The sequence below is a fragment of the Bos grunniens genome, chromosome 1 (genome assembly GCF_055505025.1).
Source record: "Bos grunniens cultivar Pamir isolate PY7600 chromosome 1, Bosgru_T2T1.0, whole genome shotgun sequence".
Taxonomy (NCBI): Eukaryota; Metazoa; Chordata; class Mammalia; order Artiodactyla; family Bovidae; genus Bos; species Bos grunniens.
The window spans coordinates 17,862,558-17,878,870 of record NC_141165.1 but is presented as its reverse complement, the minus strand read 5'-3'; the positions used below and the strand labels follow the sequence as shown (position 1 = coordinate 17,878,870).

General features: G+C 46.3%; 1 protein-coding gene across 2 annotated transcripts in view; it reads left to right on the top strand.

Annotated features, from left to right (window-relative positions):
* The first annotated feature begins 15,271 nt into the window (after positions 1–15,271).
* Positions 15,272–16,313, top strand: part of B3GALT5 (beta-1,3-galactosyltransferase 5) — a 43,985-nt gene continuing 42,943 nt past the window's right edge. The window contains exon 1 of one of the 2 annotated variants that reach the window (XM_086341873.1): positions 15,272–15,385. The gene's annotated coding sequence lies outside the window, so the exon portion shown is untranslated. Of the gene's footprint in view, positions 15,419–16,313 lie in introns of both variants that reach the window. The other variant, XM_086341779.1, reaches the window with a different exon arrangement.

Genomic DNA, 16,313 nt, shown 5'->3' with positions numbered 1-16,313 from the left:
CTAGTTCTGTGAAAAATACTGTTGATAGCTTGTAGACATTGCATTTAATCTATAGATTGCTTTGGGTAATATATTCATTTTCACTATATTCAGTCTTCCGATCCATGAACATGGTATATTTCTCCATCTCTTTGTGTCCTCTTTGATTTTTCACCAGTGTTTTATAGTTTTCTATATATAGGTGTTTTGTTTCTTTAAGCAGATATATTCAAAGTATTTTGTTTTTTTCGTTGCAATGGTGAATATAATTGTTTCCGTAATTTCTCTTTCTGTTTTCTCATTGTTAGTGTATAGGAATGCAAGGGATTTCTGTGTGTTGATTTTATATCCTGCAACTTTACTATATACATTAATTAGCTCTTGTAATTTTCTGGTGGAGTCTTTAGGGTTTTCTATGTAGAGGATCATGTCATCTGCAAATAGTGAGAGTTTTACTTCTTTTCCAATCTGGATTCCTTTTATTTCTTCTTCTGCTCTGATCGCTGTGGCCAAAACTTCCAAAATTATGTTGAATAGTAGTGGTGAGAGTGGACACCCTTGTCTTGTTCCTGACTTTAGGGGAAATGCTTTCAATTTTTCACCATTGAGGATAATGTTTGCTGTGGGTTTGTCATATATAGCTTTTATTATGTTGCGATATGTTTCTTCTATTCCTGCTTTCTGGAGGGTTTTTATCATAAATGGATGTTGAATTTTGTCAAAGGCTTTCTCTGCATCTATTGAGATAATCATATGGTTTTTATCTTTCAATTTGTTAATGGGGTGTATTACACCGATTGATCTGTGGATACTGAAGAATTCTTGCATCCCTGGGATAAAGCCCACCTGGTCATGATGTATGATTTTTTAAATATGTTGTTGGATTCTGATTGCTAGAATTTTGTTAAGGATTTTTGCATCTATGTTCATCAGTGATATTGGCCTGTAGTTTTCTCTTTTTGTGGCAACTTTGTCAGGTTTTGGTATTATGGTGATGGTGGCCTCATAGAATGAGTTTGGAAGTTTACTTTCCTCTGCAATTTTCTGGAAGAGTTTGAGTAGGATGGGTGTTAGCTCTTCTCTAAATTTTTGGTAGAATTCAGCTGTGAAGCCGTCTGGTTCTGGGCTTTTGTTTGCTGGAAGATTTCTGATTACAGTTCCAATTTCCATGCTTGTGATGGATCTGTTAAGATTTTCCATTTCTTCCTGGTTCAGTTTTGGAAAGTTGTACTTTTCTAAGAATTTGTCCATTTCTTCCAAGTTGTCCATTTTATTGGCAAATAGTTGCTGATAGTAGTCTCTTATGATCCTTTGTATTTCTGTGTTGTCTGTTGTGATTTCTCCATTTTCATTTCTAATTTTGTTGATTTGATTTTTCTCCCTTTGTTTCTTGATGAGTCTGGCTAATGGTTTGTCAGTTTTATTTATCTTCTCAAGCTTTTAGCTTTGTTGATTTTTGCTATGGTCTCTTTTGTTCCTTTTGCATTTATTTCTGCCCTGATTTTTAAAATTTCTTTCCTTCTACTGACCCTGGGGTTCTTCACTTCTTCCTTTTCTAGTTGCTTTAGGCGTAGAGTTAGCTTATTTATCAGATTTTTTTTTCTTGTTTCTTGAGGTAAGCCTGTATTGCAATGAACCTTCCCCTTAGCACTGCTTTTACAGTGTCCCATAGGTTTTGGGTTGTTGTGTCCTCATTTTCATTCGTTTCTATGCATATTTGATTTCTTTTTGATTTCTTCTGTGATTTGTTGATTATTCAGCAGCGTGTTGTTCAGCCTCCATATGTTGGAATTCTTAGTAGTTTTTCTCTTGTTCAGTTCAGTCGCTCAGTCGTGTCCGACTATTTGTGACCCCATGTATCACAGCATGCCAAGCCTCCCTGTCCATCACCAACTCCCAGAGTTCACTCAGACTCATGTCCATCAAGTCAGTGACGCCATCCAGCCATCTCATCCTCTGTCATCCCCTTCTCCTCCTGCCCTCAATCCCTCCCAGCATCAGGGTCTTTTCCAATGAGTCAACTCTTTGCATGAGGTGGCCAAAGTACTTGAGTTTCAGCTTTAGCATCAGTCCTTACAAAGAACACCCAGGGTTGATCTTCAGAATGGACTGGTTGGATCTCCTTGCAGTCCAAGGGACTCTTAAGAGTCTTCTCCAACACCACAGTTCAAAAGCATCAATTCTTTGGCACTCAGCCTTCTTCACAGTCCAACTCTCACATCCATACATGACCACAGGAAAAAACATAGCCTTGACTAGACGAACCTTTGTTGGCAAAGTAATGTCTCTGCTTTTGAATATGCTATCTAGGTTGGTCAGAACTTTCCTTCCAAGGAGTAAGCGTCTTTTAATTTCATGGCTGCAGTCACCATCTGCAGTGATTTTGGAGCCCAGAAAAATAAAGTCTGACAGTGTTTCCACTGTTTCTCCATCTATTTGCCATGAAGTGATGGGACCAGGTGCCGTGATCTTCGTTTTCTGAATGTTGAACTTTAATCCGACTTTTTCACTCTCCACTTTCACTTTCATCAAGAGGCTTTTGAGTTCCTCTTCACTTTCTGCCATAAGGGTGGTGTCATCTGCATAGCTGAGGTTATTGATATTTCTCTTGGCAATCTTGATTCCAGCTTGTTTCTTCCTGCCCAGCGTTTCTTATGATGTACTCTGCATAGAAGTTAAATAAACAGGGTGACAATATACAGCCTTGATGTACTCCTTTTCCTATTTGGAACCAGTCTGTTGTTCCATGTCCAGTTCTAACTGTTGCTTCCTCACCTGCATATAGATTTCTCAAGAGGCAGATCAGGTGGTCTGGTATTTCCATCTCTTTCAGAATTTTCCACAGTTTATTGTGATCCACACAGTCAAAGGCTTTGGCATAGTCAATAAAGCAGAAGTAGATGTTTTTCTGGAACTCTCTTGCTTTTTCCATGATCCAGCGGATGTTGGCAATTTGATCTCTGGTTCCTCCGCCTTTTCTAAAACCATCTTGAACATCTGGAAGTTCACGGTTCACATATTGCTGAAGCCTGGCTTGGAGAATTTTGAGCATTACTTTACCAGCGTGTGAGATGAGTGCAGTTGTGTGGTAGTTTGAGCATTGTTTGGCATTGCCTTTCTTTGGGATTGGAATGAAAACTAACCTTTTCCAGTCCTGTGGCCACTGCTGAGTTTTCCAAATTTGCTGGCATATTGAGTGCAGCACTTTCACGGCATCATCTTTCAGGATTTGAAAGAGCTCAACTGGAATTCCATCACCTCCACTAGCTTTTTCGTAGTGATGCTTTCTAAGGCCCACTTGACTTCACATTCTAGGATGTCTGGCTCTAGGTCAGTGGTTACACCATCGTGATTATATGGGTCATGAAGATCTTTTTTGTACAGTTCTGTGTATTCTTGCCACCTCTTCTTAATATCTTCTGCTTCTGTTAGGTCCATACCATTTCTGTTCTTTATCAAGCCCATCTTTGCATGAAATGTTCCCTGGGTATCTCTAATTTTCTTAAAGAGATGTCTAGTTTTTCCCATTCTGTTGTTTTCCTCTATTTCTTTGCACTGATTGCTGAAGAAGGCTTTCTTATCTCTTCTTGCTATTCTTTGGAACTCTGCATTCAGATGCTTATATCTTTCCTTTTCTCCTTTGCTTTTCACTTCTCTTCTTTTCACAGCTATTTGTAAGGCCTACCCAGACAGTCATTTTGCTTTTTTGCATTTCTTTTCCACGGGGATGGTCTTGATCCCTGTCTCCTGTACAGTATCACGCACATCTGTCCATAGTTCATCAGGCACTCTATCTATCAGATCTAGGCCTGTAAATCTATTTCTCACTTCCACTATATAATCATAAGGGATTTGATTTAGGTCATACCTGAATGGTCTAGTGGTTTTCCCTACTTTCTTCAATTTAAGTCTGAATTTGGCAATAAGGAGTTCATGATCTGAGCCACAGTCAGCTCCCAGTCTTGTTTTTGCTGACTGTATAGAGCTTCTCCATCTTTGGCTGCAAAGAATATAATCAATCTGATTTCAGTGTTGACCATCTGGTGACGTCCATGTGTAGAGTCTTCTCTTTTGTTGTTGGAAGAGGGTGTTTGTTATGATCAGTGCATTTTCTTGCAAAACTCTATTGGTCTTTGCCCTGCTTCATTCCGTATTCCAAGGCCAAATTTGCCTGTCACTCCAGGTGTTCCTTGACTTCCTACTTTTGCATTCCAGTCCCCTATAATGAAAAGAACATCTTATTTTGGGTGTTAGTTCTAAAAGGTCTTGTAGGTCTTCATAGAACCGTTCAACTTCAGCTTCTTCAGTGTTACTGGTTGGGGCATAGACTTGGATCACTGTGGTATTGAATGGTTTGCCTTGGAAACGAAAAGAGATCATTCTGTCGTTTTTGAGATTGCATCCAAGTACTGCATTTCGGACTCTTTTGTTGACCATGATGGCTACTCCATTTCTTCTGAGGGATTCCTGCCTGCAGTAGTAGATATAATGGTCATTTGAGTTAAATTCACTCATTCCAGTCTATTTTAGTTTGCTGATTCCTAGAATGTCGACATTCACTGTTGCCATCTCTTGTTTGACCACTTCCAATTTACCTTGATTCATGGACCTGACATTCCAGGTTCCTATGCAATATTGCTCTTTACAGCATCGGACCTTGCTTCTATCACCAGTCACATCCACAGCTGGGTATTCTTTTTGCTTTGGCTCCATCCCTTCATTATTTCTGGAGTTATTTCTCCACTAATCTCCAGTAGCATATTGGGCACCTACTGACCTGGGGAGTTTCTCCTTCAGTATCCTATCATTTTGCCTTTTCTTATTGTTCATGGGGTTCTCAAGGCAAGAATACTGAAGTGGTTTGCCATTCCCTTCTCCAGTGGACCACATTCTGTCAGATCTCTCCACCATGACCCGCCCATCTTGGGTTGTCCCACGGGCATGGCTTAGTTTCATTGGGTTAGACAAGGCTGTGGTCCTAGTGTGATTAGTTTGACTAGTTTTCTGTGAGTATGGTTTCAGTGTGTCTGCCCTCTGATGCCCTCTTGCAACACCCATCATCTTACTTGGGTTTCTCTTACCTTGGGCATAGGGTATCTTGTCACGGCTACTCCAGCAAATCGCAGCCCCTGCTCCTTACCTTGGACGAGGGGTATCTCCTCACCGCCTCCCTTTCTGACCTTCAACGTGGGCTAGCTCCTCGAGGCCCTCCTGCGCCCCCGCAGCCACAGCTCCTTGGACGTGGGGTTGCTCCTCCCGGCCGCCGCCCCTGACCTCGGATGTGGGGTAGCTCCTCTCGGCTGCCCCCCCTGACCTCGGACATGGGGTAACTCCTCTTGGTCTCTGCCCTTCGGGCATGGGGTCCTCCCGGCTTCTGCCCCTGACTTCAGACATGGGGTAGCTCCTCTCGGCCGCACTTAGTGCGCTGGTCATCGCAGCCACCTGGATTGAGATTTAATCTTACTGCATTGTGGTCAGAAGAGATGCTTGGAATGATTTCAATTTTTTTGAATTTACAAGGCTAGATATATGGCCCAGGATCTGATCTATCCTGAAGAAGGTTCCATGTGCACTTGAGAAAAAGGTGAAATTCATTGTTTTGGGTGAAATGTCCTATAGATATCAGTTAGGTCTAACTGGTCTATTGTATCATTTAAAGTTTGTGTTTCCTTGTTAATTTTCTGTTTAGTTGATCTATCCAGAGGTGTGAATGGGGTAGTAAAGTCTCCCACTATTATTGTGTTATTATTATTTTCCCCTTTCATACTTGTTAGCATTTGTCTTACATATTGCGGTGCTCCTATGTTGGGTGCATATATATTTATAATTGTTATATCTTCTTCTTGGATTGATCCTTTGATCATTATGTAGTGTCCTTCTTTGACTCTTTTTATGGCCTTTGTTTTAAAGTCTATTTTATCTGATATGAGTATTGCTATTCCTGCTTTCTTTTGGCTTCTGTTTACGCGGAATATCTTTTTCCAGCCCTTCACTTTCAGTCTGTATGTGTCCCTTGTTTTAAAGTAGGTCTCTTGTAGACAACATATATAGGGGTCTTGTTTTTGTATCCATTCAGCAAGTCTTTGTCTTTTGGTTGAGGCGTTCAATCCATTTACATTTAAGGTAATTATTGATAAGTATGATCCTGTTGCCATTTACTTTATTGTTTTGGGTTCAAGTTTATACACCCTTTCTGTGTTTCCTGTCTAGAGAAGATCCTTTAGCATTTGTTGGAGAGCTGGTTTGGTGGTGCTGAATTCTCTCAGCTTTTGCTTATTTGTAAAGCTTTTGATTTGAATAAGATCCTTGCTGGGTACAGTAATCTGGGCTTAGGTTATTTTCTTTCATCACTTTAAGTATGTCTTACCATTCCCTTCTGGCCTGAAGAGTTTCTATTGAAAGATCAGCTGTTATCCTTATGGGAATCCCCTGGTGTGTTATTTGTTGTGTTTCCCTTGTGGCTTTTAATATTTGTTCTTTGTGTTTGACCTTTGTTAATTTGATTAATATGTGTCTTGGGGTGTTTTGCCTTTGGTTTATCCTGTTTGGGACACTCTAGGTTTTTTGGACTTGGCTGACTATTTCCTTCCCCATTTTAGGGAAGTTTTCAACTATTATCTCAAGTATTTTCTCATGGCCTTCCTTTTTGTCTTCTTCTTCTGGGACTCCTATGATTTGAATGTTGGGGCATTTAACATTGTCCCAGAGGTCTCTGAGGTTGTCCTCATTTCTTTTAATTCTTTTTTCTTTTTTCCTCTCTGTTTCATTTATTTCTACCATTCTATCTTCTACCTCACTAATCCTATCTTCTGCCTCCGTTATTCTACTGTTGGTTCCCTCCAGAGTGTTTTTTATCTCATTTATTGCATTATTCGTTATATATTGACTCTTTTTTATTTCTTCTAGGTCCTAGTTAAACCTTTCTTGCATCTTCCCGATCTTGTTTCCAGGCTATTTATCTGTAACTCCATTTTGTTTTCAAGATTTTGGATCATTTTCACTATCATTATTTGGAATTCTTTATCAGGTAGATTCCCTATCTCTTCCTCTTTTATTTGGTTTGGTGGTCATTTATCCTATTCTTTTACTGGCTGGGTATTTCTCTGCCTTTTCATCTTGTTTATATTGCTGTGTTTGGTGTGGCCTTTCTGTATTCTGGCAGTTTGTAGTTCCTTTTTATTGTGGAGGTTCCTTGCTGTGGGTGGGGTTGGACGTATGGCTTGTCGAGGTTTCCTGGTCAGGGAAGCTTGTGTCAGTGTTCTGGTGGGGGAGCTGTATTTCTTCTGTCTGGAGTGCAATGAAGTGTCCAGTAATGAGATTTGAAATGTCAGTGGGTTTGGTGTGACTTTGGGTAGCCTGTATATTGAAGCTCAGGGCTATGTTCCTGTGTTATTGAAGAATTTGCATGGTATGTCTTGCTCTGGAACTTTTTGGCCTTTGGGTTGTGCTTGGTTTCAGTGTAGGTATGGAGGCATTTGATGAGCTCCTATCGATTAATGTTCCCTGGAGTCAGGAATTCTCTGGTGTCGTCAGGATTTGGACTTAAGCCTCCTGCTTCTGGTTTTCAGTCTTATTCTTACAGTAGCCTCAAGACTTCTCCATCTATACAGCACCGATGATAAAACATCTAGGTTAATGATGAAAAGTTTCTCCACAGTGAGGGACACCCAGAGAGATACACAGAGTTACATGGAGAAGAGAAGAGGGAGGAGGGAGATAGAGGTGACCAGGAGGAGAAGAGGGGGAATCAAAGGGGAGAGAGCAATCTAGCCAGTAATCACTTCCCTGTGTGCTCTCCACCATCTGGATCCCTCAGAGATGTTCACGGAGTTACACAGAGAGGAAAAGAGGGAGGAAGGAACCAGAGGTGGCCAGGAGGATAAAAGGGGGAATCAAAAGGAGAGAGAGAGATCCAGCCGGTAATCAGTTCCCTAGGTTTTCTCCACAACCTGGAACACACAAAGAGATTCACAGAGTTGGGTAGAGAAGAGAAAGGGGAGGGAGGAGATAGAGGTGACCTGGTGGAGAAAAAGGAGACTCCAAAGGGGGAGAGAGCAGTCAAGCCAGTGATCTTGCTCCCAAGTAAAAATGGGTACTGAAGACTGGGTTCTTAAAGGTACAAAATTGATAAAAAATACCAAAAAGCAAAGATTACAAATCTAGCATAGAGGTTAGATTCTCAAAAATACAGTATTAAAGGAAAAAACAAAGTCACAAAAATTATTTTATATATATATATATATATATATGAAGTTTGCTTTAAAAATTGGGTCTTTTTTTTTGCAAAGTAATGGTAGGTTATAAGAATAAAAATTAAAGGAGTAATAGAGGACTTAAAAATAAAAAAAATTTTTTAATTAAAACAATGATAATAGAAAAAATATATCTAGGACTTTCTCTGGAGTTTTTGTGGACAGTGTGGGGTCAGTTCATTTTCAGATAGTTCCTTGATCTGGCTTACACTTCTCAAGATCTATAGGCCCCTTCCTATGTAGTCAGTGCTAACTGCAGGGTTTTAATCCTTTGCACCTGTCACTTCCAAAGCGGTTCCCTCTGTTTATTTTAGCTTCTTCTGTTTGCTGGCCTCTTCAGTGTCTAATTTCCACCCTGGCACAAGGGGGTGGTGGTGGTCACTTTTTTAGGCTCACTTGTTCAGTCATGCTATGGGGATGGAGGAACACTGCAAACAAATATCACTGGCATGTGTGGGGAGTGCTCCCAGTGTCTCGGCGACACTGGGTTTGCCCCTGCTCACGGCGTGTGTGCTTTCCCAGTCAGCACTGCTCAGGCTCTAGGTTGCTCTGGCGGGAACTGTCTGAGGCTGGCCCTGGGTTGTATGCACTTCCCAGGTCTAAGCCACTCAGGTTCAGGTACTAGGGTACTCCACAAAGGCACAGACTCAGTTGGGCCTGAGTTTTGTGCCCTTCCCAGGTCCGAGCAGCTCAGGTGACAAGGTGCTTGGCGAGCGTGGTCACTGCGACTTATTGCCTCCCCTGTCCCTGCTGCCCGGTTTTCTGCACCTTCTCAGGTGTGCTGTTTGTCTCTCCTGGGGAGCTGATCTCTGGCTGCAACCCTCCTGGCAGATGTTGACGGTTCAGAATCCCAAGGAGTCTTGGTTAGCAATGAAGCCTGCTTGCAGTTTGGTAGATCATGCCTCTTTGGGGCTGCGATTGCCCCTTCCAGCTCTGGCTGCCCTCGCCTGCCTGTCTCTGGTGGGGGATGGGCCAGTCTGTAGCTGGCTAGCTCTGCTCAGTCCTTTGTTCTGTGAGGGGGCCTGGCAGTGTCTTCAGTTCAGTTCAGTCGCTCAGTCGTGTCCGACTCTTTGCGATCCCATGAATCGCAGCATGCCAGGCCTCCCTGTCCATCACAAACTCCCAGAGTTCACTCAGAGTCACGTCCATCGAGTCAGTGAGGCCATCCAGCCATCTCATCCTCTGTAGTCCCCTTCTCCTCCTGCCCCCAATCCCTCCCAGCATCAGAGTCTTTTCCAATGAGTCAACTCTTCGCATGAGGTGGGCAAAGTACTGGAGTTTCAGCTTTAGCATCATTCCTTCCAAAGAAATCCCAGGGCTGATCTCCTTCAGAATGGACTGGTTGGATCTCCTTGTAGTCCAAGGGACTCTCAAGAGTCTTCTCCAACACCACAGTTCAAAAGTATCAATTCTTCAGCACTCAGCTTTCTTCATAGTCCAACTCTCATATCCATACATGACTACTGGAGAAACCATAGCCTTGACTAACTGGCCCTTTGTTGGCAAAGTAATGTCTCTGCTTTTGAATATGCTATCTAGGTTGGTCATAACTTTTCTTCCAAGGAGTAAGCGTCTTTTAGTTTCATGGCTGCAGTCACCATCTGCAGTGATTTTGGAGCCCCCTAAAAATAAAGTCTGACACTGTTTCCACTGTTTTCCCATTTATTTCCCATGAAGTGATGGGACAAGATGCCATGGGTTAGGGCTTTTGGCAGGATAGCTATCCCACAGTCTGAGTTGCTATCTCAAGCTAGTTCACTCAGATTGCCCTCGCGGCATTCAGACCTTTACCCTAAGCAATGCAGCCCACCCCTCCCTGTCCAACCCCTGCTTGCTAGTGGCGGATGCAAGCGTCTCCACTGCTTCTCTGCTGGGAGTTGCCTTTAGGCACATAATCTGTGGGTTTTAATTATTTATTTATTTTTCCTCCCGGTTATGTTGCCCTCTGAGGTTCCAAGGCTCACCACAGACTCACAGGTGAGAGTGTTTCCTGGTGTTTGGAAACTTCTCTCTTTTTTAAGACTCCCTTCCCAGGATGGATCTCTGTCCCTACCTCTTTTCCTCCCTTTTTATCTTTTATATTTTGTCCTACCTCCTTTTGAAGACAATGGGCTGCCTTTCTGGGTGCCTGATGTCCTCTGCCAGCATTCAGAAGTTGTTTTGTGGAATTTGCTCAGTGTTCAAATGTTCTTTCGTTGAATTTGTGGGGGAGAAAGTGGTCTCCCCGTCCTATTCCTCCGCCATCTTAGGACCGCTTCCCTCCTGGTTAGGTTTAGATGTTCCAGCATTCACTGGAGATGTCCAGGGGAGCATGTCCCTGTGTGAATGATGTGCACTATGTTGAGAAGTCAGTATGGTCAGAAGTTAGCATACAGCATGAAAGTAAGTGTTAATTGTTCTGTCCTGCCTGACTCTTTGCAACCCTATGGACTATTACCCACCAGGTTCCTCTGTCCATGGGGATTCTCCAGGCAAGAATACTGGGGTGGGTAGCCATTCCCTTCTCCAGGGGATCTTCCCGACCCAGGGATCGAACCCCAGTCTCTTGCATTGCAGGCAGATTCTTCACCGTCTAAGCCACCATGGTAGCCCAGTATACAGCATAATAATGTGTACTATGCAGAGAAGTTAGAGCTGACTCTCAACAGCTGAAAGTCCAAGGGGTCATTTTTTAAGAGTTCTTGGGTTTCTTATGTGTCATAAAACTTCATTGTTCTGGAATAATCCCCTCAATAAAATACTTACATGAAAGTACAAAATACAGAATATACTGATGCAGGTTTATATACACTCTGGCCATGCCCTGAGGGCTGAAGCACTCTATTTTTTCTGAGGTGGCTGGGGTCATCCAAACTCAGCCCTCCTCCCTAACCTGACCTAGCTAACTCTAACCCTCTCTAGCTGAAAGATTGTCTCTGTGGTGCCCCTCAGAGTGTGAAGCTCTTTATTATTTGCGAGGTGTGGTCCTATCTATTTATAGGAATGAGCAGCCATACTTATTCCAATCTGTAGGGCCATAGCTTTGTCTTCTTAGGACCACATGGGCCAACCTGGCTCTAGCCAGAATCTCCTCACTATCTCTTGTATTGGCAGGTGGGTTCTTTACCACTAGTTCCACCTGGGGAGCCAACATACACCAAACTCTGAGCTAATTTCAGCCACTTTCTCTGAGCTCAGAATATCAGTTCCCAAACCCTTCACCTTGGTCCATGAGAACCTTATTTAAGGCTTCAGGAAACTGCTGATGGCCTGAAAAACCTCACTGGCTCAGTCATTCTAATTGGTAGTGAATTCCCTGGGAGCACCATTTTTCAAGCTTCAAAGAACTTCTAATCAGCTCTCTAATTTGCATGAGGGCCCAGGGACCATCCCACGGATGCTGGTTCCACCAGCTTCTTGAACTAGATGTGCAGGACTCCTTGCTGGCAGCTGTTCTCTAACACAAATGAGAAGTAAGCAACACACCCACCTCCTGTGATCACCAATGAAGGGAAGGATCTTTCCATGCCTCCCACAACACCTGAGACCCAACCTAACAGCATAAGGGGAGTTTTCTCCATCACTCCAGCCCCTCTGCACTCTCTGCCCTTGGTCCCTCCTCCCACCTGTCTATCCAGCAAGTATGGTTCAAGCATCCACTCTGTGCCAGGGTGAACTTGTGCTGGGGATGTGCTGGCCTGCCCTGAAGTCCCTGAGGTTCTGGAAGGGGAGACAAGCACACACAAGGGAGCAGATGGTCTTGGCAGTGCCAAGGGGCAGAAGGGTAGAGTCATGTGATAGGGAGTGATGAAGGTGGAGCATGTGGGCACTAGTGGTGTTCAGGGGAGGCCTGTCTGGTAGGTGGTACCCAAGTAGGATCTGAGTAAAGCCCGGGAGAGTCCCAGGGATATCTGGAGGAGGAACATTCCAGACAGAGGGAAGAGAGGAGGGGCCCAGACCCTGCCGTGGGAGTGAGCTTGACCTGATCAAGAGACACAGGAAGTCGACTTTGGCCAGAGTCCCCACTCTACATGTAGTGAAGCCTTCCAGTCTAAGAAACGGCCCTTTTCCATGGGGCCATCACTGATAAACGTCTTCTGTAGGATCTGTGGGGTGCTGGGTTCCCTACCTTTCTATTAGAGCAGTGCTTTGCAATTAGGGGCAACTTTGCTTCCTTTGGGACACGAACCAGTGTCTGGAGACAGGTGTGTGTGTGTGTGTGTGTGTGTATTCGCACACACACCAGCATGCCTGGCAATGCCTGGCATCTAGTGGGGAGAGGCCAGGTTTCCTGCTAAATACCCCACAACACACAGGATGGTCCCCACAGCAGAGTTCTCTGAGCCAAAGTGTCCACTGCGCCGGGGTTGGGTGCTCTGGTTTGGGTCCGGATGGCGTGGGACTGGCAGTCACGTCCCTGGTGCAGAGAGGAGTGGAGGCGGGGGTGGGGGGTGGACACAGTGCCAGAGATGCCTCTGCTTCAGCTAAACCCTTTCTTCAAGTGGAGCGTAGTGCACTGCACTGACGGCGGGGTAGGGGAAGGGCGGAGGGGGAATCCACCCCAGGGTGACAGGCACAGCAGCCAGAATCCCCCACCTTCCCCCCACCCCCCTCGCCCCTCCTGGAGCTCAGCAAACACCAGCTAGCGTCAGGGCCTCAGCCAGGGGGAACTGGGATCCATCCAGAAGGTGGTGCTTCCCCTTTCCGGACAGGTGTGTCCAATGCTACGCGATTTGTGTACACAGACCACAGTCACCACGTGGTAGTGCTGAGCCACCGAGAGGCAAATTCCAGTCTCAGCCTTCGCTCTGCTTTTTCAGCATTCTCATCTCAGGGGAACACTGGCCTCCACCCCGGGTTCCATGTCCCCAGGCCCTTTTCTCTAGGTCCTGGACTTTCCTTGCTCCGCCGCACACCCCCTCCCCACGCCCTCAAGATTAAAATACATCTGCTCCATGTCACGGTCCCTCGGGATACCAGAAGCGAAGCCCTGAGCCCACGGAGCTGAGGTGTCTGTGACTTGGTACCCACGTTCAGAAAAAGGAGCGCGAGATTGGGAGGGACTTGGCTGAGGAAGCGAGAAAGAGAGAGAGAGGGAGGAGAGGGGTCCCTGGGGAGACCAGGCTTCACCTCGCTCACCCGTTACGCTCTGCCCGCCCCACCTAACCGCTGTGGAGCCTGCGTCCGCCTGGTCTTGCGGGATGAAAAGCGCTCAGCTGTGAGGCCGTTTGGTTACCCCAGGGAACATGCGGTATCCACCGAGGGCTGTGCAGGAGCGCGGGGGAGGCGGGTAATCGCATCACCCTGACACTAGCGCTGACTCTCATCTGATCAGCCTCTTCCCCGGGGGTCCGCCCGCCACCCACAGCTCCGCCCACTGGATCCCGGGAGCCACTTCCTTTCTCTGCAAGCCCGCAACAGCCGTTCTGCGCATCTTAGGCTTTGGCGCTGCAGCTCACTAAGTATTCGGGGGTCTTCTTCCTCCCTTCCCCCCACGAGAGCTCACTTCATCTTTGCGCCAGAACGATCACGATAACCGTGGCGAAATAAGGCCTGACAGTCTTCCGGGGTTATGGCAGATACGAGCTTAAGGAAGAGCAGTCAGTTCATTTGGCCTGCTGTAGGGCCTGAGCATTGGGAATTAGAAAACTTTCCCACGCAATTTTACTGTGAGGCCAGGGTTGACAACCCCTGAATTGGATGATCATGGACAAGTCCCCCGTTCTTAAAAAAAACAAACAAACAAAAAAAGCGAAAGCAGCTCAGTCTTGTCCGACTCTTTGCGACCCCATGGACTATACAGTCCATGGAATTCTCCAGGCCAGAATACTGAGTGGGTAGCCTTTCCCTTCTCCAGAGAATCTTCCCAACCCAGGGATCGAACCCACGTCTCCTGCATTGTAGGTGGATTCTTTACCAGCTGAGCCTCAAGGGAACATACATGTATATTTTTGTACATGAATATCTGTCTGTCTATATTTTCTCTGCCAGAGACAGCTGGGGTCCCCTAGGCACCTTCTCATTCATCTGATCCCTTTCGCGCTCCCCATAGACTGTAGCCTGCCAGACTCCTCTCTCCATGGGATTCTCCAGGCAATGATATTGGAGTGGGTTGCCATGCCCTTCTCCAGCGGATTTTCCTGACCCAGGGATTGAACCTGCAGCTCCTGCATTGGCAGGTGGACTCTTCACCACTGAGCCACCTGGGAAGCCCACATGAGTATCTATCTGTCTATATTTTCCCTGTCAGAGAGAGCTGGGGTCTCCCAGGCACCTTCTCATCCATCTGACCCCCTTCACGCTTCCTAACTTCCCAGCGCCTCAGTTTCCTCATCTGTTAAGTGGGAACAGTGCGTACTTCACTCGGCGGTCCTAAGGATTAAACAGCCCCCGTAACTTGTCCTTCTGTTATCTGACCTCGAATCTGCCCATCACCAAACGGCTCTGAAAATGGCATCTCTTTTCTGAAAGAGCGGAGGCCCTCCTTGAGGCATCTGGGGTTTGGGGAAGCGCGGGACCGCGGGGCCTTCCCGCACAGAGGGTGTTTTGGTTTTTTCGAAGTTAACTTCGGGACCGTTTCCATGGTGGGCAGGGAGAGAAACTCAAGGCTCCCCTCTCCCCTCAAGGTATGTGTGTGTGTGTGGAGGGGGGGCGGGGTGGGTTCTGCTGGAGAAGGAAATGGCAACCCGCTTCAGTATTCTTGCCTGGGAAATCCCATGGACAGAGGAGCCTGGCGGGCTACAGTCCCTGGGCTCCCAAAGAGTTGGACACGACTGAGCGACTAAACAATAACAACAACAACAGCAACGGGAATTTGAACAAACTCCACCGCCCTGAATGTCCGGTGCTGCGCGAAAGATGCTCTTCCGCTGGGGGGCCACCAAAGCGGAACAGCGCAGACGGTGCCTGCCGCCTCCCCTGGCGCTGGGCGTCGGGGTCAAGTCACCTCCCGGAGCCCCGCGCGGGGCACGGGTGGGGACTCGGGGGGCCCAGCCATCCCCAGCAGCAGCGCCCCGAGTCCCCGCCCGCCTGCCGGCTCCTCACCTATCAGATTTCCTGTGCGCACCGCGCGCCGCTCCTCCCACCTCCTAAAGGCCAGCGCAGGGGACCGCCGCGCTCCGTCAGGACCCAGCTACTCAAGGGACGGCGCAATGCGGCTCTGAGCTCGGGCATCGGTACGGCCCCGCGCAGGGAGTGCGGGGCGCGCGGTGAGGCCCGGCGGAGCGGCGTGTGGCGCGGGCGGTGCGCGGGCGCGAGACATGCAGCCCCTGGGGACCTGGAGGCGGGGGCGCGGGCCCGGTGCACTTCTGAGGCTCACCTAGCCTACTAGGGGCTTGACTTCTCTCTTTCTGCTTTGTAAATTAAGGAAATGGTTACAAGACCAGATTTGACCAAACTTGGTCTGTAACAGTGTACTCATTTAAAAAAAATCTACCCCCCCTTTTTTTTCTGGTTGTTGTTGTTGTTTTGTTGTTGAGAAGTTCTAACCTATTAGCAGATTTCTGTTATACAACATAGTGTTATCAACTGTCTTCATCCCCGGTGGTTCAGACGGTAATCTGCCTGCAGTGTAGGAGACCCAGGTTTAATCCCTGGGTCCGGCAGATCCCCTGGAGAAGGAAATGGCAACCCACTCCAGTATTCTTGCCTGGAGAATTCCACGACAGAGGAACCTGGTGGGCTACAGTCCATGGGGTCGCTATTGCCGCCTTGCTATAAACATTAGGTTGTCAGAAACACTAGTTCCTTCACCGCTCTAGCTCCTGGCAACCATTCTTCTACTGTTTCTATGATTTCCACTTTGTTTTTTAAAAATTAAGATTCCACATATAAGTGATACCAGGTAATATTGGCAGCGCTTGTCTTTCTGTGGCTAACTTCACTTAGCATAATGCCCTCTTGGGTCATCCATGGTGTTACAGAGGGCAGGATTTTTTCCCCCTTTTTTAAGGCTGACAGCATGGAATGTCTGTATATCTTTATCTATATCCATATATACACATAAATATAGCATTTCCTTTATCTGTTTGCCTGTCCACACTAAGATTGTGTCTGTACCTTGGCTCTTGTGAATAATGCTGCAGTGAGCACTGGAGTACAGTT